Source organism: Eleutherodactylus coqui, chromosome 8 (assembly GCF_035609145.1).
Source record: "Eleutherodactylus coqui strain aEleCoq1 chromosome 8, aEleCoq1.hap1, whole genome shotgun sequence".
Lineage (NCBI taxonomy): Eukaryota > Metazoa > Chordata > Amphibia > Anura > Eleutherodactylidae > Eleutherodactylus > Eleutherodactylus coqui.
The window spans coordinates 209077886-209081588 of record NC_089844.1 but is presented as its reverse complement, the minus strand read 5'-3'; the positions used below and the strand labels follow the sequence as shown (position 1 = coordinate 209081588).

The following is a 3703-nucleotide window of genomic DNA, read 5'->3' as shown; positions in this document are numbered from 1 at the left end:
TTGTGCGCTCTGCGCTACGTGTGGCGACGCGGCCACCTGACATTTGTGCGCTGTGCGCTACGTGTGGAGACGCGGCCACCTGAGATTTGTGCGCTCTGCGCTACGTGTGGTGAGTACCCACCTGAGATTTGTGCGCTGTGCGCTATGTGTGGAGACGCGGCCACCTGAGATTTGTGCGCTGTGCGCTACGTGTGGAGACGCGGTCACCTGAGATTTGTGCGCTGTGCGCTACATGTGGAGACGCCGTCACCTGAGATTTGTGCTCTATGCGCTAGGTGTGGAGACGCGGCCACCTGAGATTTGTGCGCTGTGCGCTACGTGTGGAGACGCGGTCACCTGAGATTTGTGCGCTGTGCGCTACGTGTGGAGACGCGGTCACCTGAGATTTGTGCGCTGTGCGCTACGTGTGGAGATGCGGTCACCTGAGATTTGTGCGCTGTGCGCTACGTGTGGAGACGCGGTCACCTGAGATTTGTGCGCTGTGCGCTACGTGTGGAGACGCGGCCACCTGAGATTTGTGCGCTGTGCACTACGTATGGAGACGCCGTCACCTGAGATTTGTGCGCTACGTGTGGAGACGCCGTCACCTGAGATTCGTGCGCTGTGCGCTACGTGTGGTGAATACGTCACCTGAGATTTGCGCAACGCCACCTGACGCAACCTGACTTTTTTTTGCAGATTTGTGCGCTACGTGTGGAGACGCGGCCACCTGAGATTTGTGCGCCTTTTTGCAAACTTACGTGTGGAGAGGATTCTGACGTTTGGACGTGTTTTGAGAAAAATTTTGCTTCGCTCGGACACCATCTGACATAACTCGGCGAGGTAAGCTGCTGCATCTGCCAAAATTTTGGCGCATATTAGCAGGTTTTTGCTTGCATCTGCTCATATGTGCATATTTTGCGCATATTTGCATGTTTTCACTTGCATCTGCTCATATGCGCATATTTTGCGCATATTTGCATGTTTTCGCTTGCATCTGCTCATATGCGCATATTTTGCATGTTTTCGCTTGCATCTGCTCATATGCGCATATTCTGCACATATTTGCATGTTTTCGCTTGCATCTGCTCATATGCGCATATTTGCAGGTTTTTGCTTGCATCTGCTCATATGCGCATATTTGCAGGTTTTCACTTGCATCTGCTCATATGCGCATATTTTGCGCATATTTGCAGGTTTTCACTTGCATCTGCTCATATGTACATATTTTGCGCATATTTGCATGTTTTCGCTTGCATCTGCTCATATGCGCATATTTTGCATGTTTTCGCTTGCATCTGCTCATATGCGCATATTTGCAGGTTTTTGCTTGCATCTGCACATATGCGCATCTTTGCAGGTTTTCACTTGCATCTGCTCATATGTGCATATTTTGCGCATATTTGCAGGTTTTCGCTTGCATCTCCTCATATATGCACATTTTAATGTTTTCGCTTCCATGTGCTGAATTGCTCTCCGTTTTCCACAGGACGACTCTTGTGGAGAGGAACCTGACATGTGGCTGCGTTTTGTACAACGTTCGGAACCGGAGATTGTCGTTTTAGGTGCTGATTTCACATTTGCCCACCTTTTGGAGAGGACGACTCGTGTGGAGAGGAATTTCGCTTTGCTCGGACACCACCTGACATCACTCAGCGAGGTAAGCTGCTGCATCTGACAAATTTTTCATTGCTTGCATCTGCTCATACATACATACATACATACATACGTATGTATGTATATATGTGTATATGATTCTTCTGTCCAGGTTGGGGGAGTAGTGGTCAATGTAAGTGGGTGGAGCGGATCTAGGGAACAGTAATACTGGTGTGATGTGACTGTTAGCCTGCTGATTTTTCGTTATTTCCTGCAGATCTGACGTCCTTGAGAATGGGAAGGCTGTCCGACAGTGAAGAGACCCTCGACGTTCAGCAATCTTGAAACCCTTCGTTTTATGGACTGCTTTTTGCCTGTGACTCTTTTTTTTTTTTTAATAAGCTTTTTCTTTCAAAGAATTATGATGGAGGATCCTGAAAAACTGCGCAATATTTTACTATGATGAAGTAAACAGAAAAGACCCGCAAACACAGCGGCCTTTGGTTTATCAGGGAATGACACTTGGTGTAAAATCCACATTTTTAATAAATAATAAAACGTGATTTGAATTTGGTTTTTTGTTTTACCTTATTTATGACACTTTTCGAACCGTGGTATGGTTACATGTGGGGAGTGTGGTGACAATACGGTTACACTACATAGAAGACTCTCAACAAGCTGCTCTTGGAACTGCAGGAAGGCAAGCGTTCCCGGGGCTTCTTGTAAATAACGTATTCTAGGTAGTGGTCTGAATAACGCTGGGATCACACTGCCATATGTAGAATCCACTTGTGGAGGCCGGCGGGCGCATGCACAGAAGCCGGAAGGGTCCATGGAGGATAACCGGATCTGGATTCAAATGCGGAAACCTCCGAGAAGATGTTTCATCTCCTCTCGCTGATGGCCGGGGTAAGGTCCGCGGATCAACATCCCATCAGGGGACAAATCCGGGGACCTTAGGTACGTAATTTCATCTCCCCTTATAGATACGAAGTGGGGTGAGTATCTTCACCTTCCCTCATGGATCCGATCCATGAGGGGAGGTGAAACTTATGAATGTGTGTGTGTATGAATGTGTGTGTGTGTGTGTGTGTGTGTGTGTATGAATGTGTGTGCATGAATGTGTGTGTGTATGAATGTGTGTGTGTATGAATGTGTGTGTGTATATGTGTGTGTGTGTGTGTGTATGAATGTGTGTGCATGAATGTGTGTGTGTATGAATGTGTGTGTGTATATGTGTGTGTGTGTGTATGAATGTGTGTGTGTGTGAATGTGTGTGTGTGTGTGTGTGTGTGTATGAATGTGTGTGTGTGTGTGTATGAATGTGTGTGTGTGTGTGTGTGTGTGTGTAAAAATGTGTGTGTGTGTGTGAATGTGTGTGTGTGTATGTATGAGTGTGTGTGTGTGTGTATGAGTGTGTGTATATGTGTATATGTGTATATGAATGTATATATATATATATATATATATATATATATGTGTGTGTGTGTATATGAATGTGTATATATATATATATATATATATATATATATATATATATATATATATATATATGTGTGTGTGTGGCTGATAAAGACCTGGTATGTGAGGTCGAAACGTCGCACTCCTTTTCATGCTTACATACTGGGAAAATAAAAGCTGATTTTTCTACGAAAAAGTTATCCAATGTGCTGGTCCTCCTTCTGAAACTTTCCTACACACTCTGCTCCTCACACAGCCGCCCGCCTGCTCACCCACTTGCTCAGCCACCCCCTCTCTCTCACACACACACTTGCTGTGTTCAATTCGTCTTATTGGTCGAAAAAGACATTACATTAGATTAGATTTGAGTATTTAATTCCCTTTTTTTTTTAGCAAACGTACAGGTTCCATCACAATACTGTACCAAATGTCCACTAACTGCACAAACCTTCGGAGAAACATACCAATTGTCCAAATAAGATATCTTTATCTATTAAAGTAGGAGTGAAGAGAAGCAGGAGCAGTGTGTTGCCTATAGATGTTTAGAGATGTATTAGGCAATAACTATGCAAACCCACGGAACTAAGCCAATTGCAGGGAATAGAGCCTCCTGAGTGTGAACAAGCTGGTGATGCCACCAGCTGCTTCCTTTGGGTAAGGGAGTGGA

The 3703-nt window shown here is 45.2% G+C and overlaps 1 long non-coding RNA gene across 1 annotated transcript; it reads left to right on the top strand.

Moving 5' to 3' along the window:
• The first annotated feature begins 486 nt into the window (after positions 1 to 486).
• On the top strand, positions 487 to 1965 carry LOC136577846 (uncharacterized). The gene is made up of 3 exons (XR_010786550.1): positions 487 to 822; positions 1469 to 1639; positions 1853 to 1965. It is a non-coding gene; the product is annotated as an uncharacterized lncRNA (long non-coding RNA).
• The last annotated feature ends 1738 nt before the right edge of the window (positions 1966 to 3703 follow it).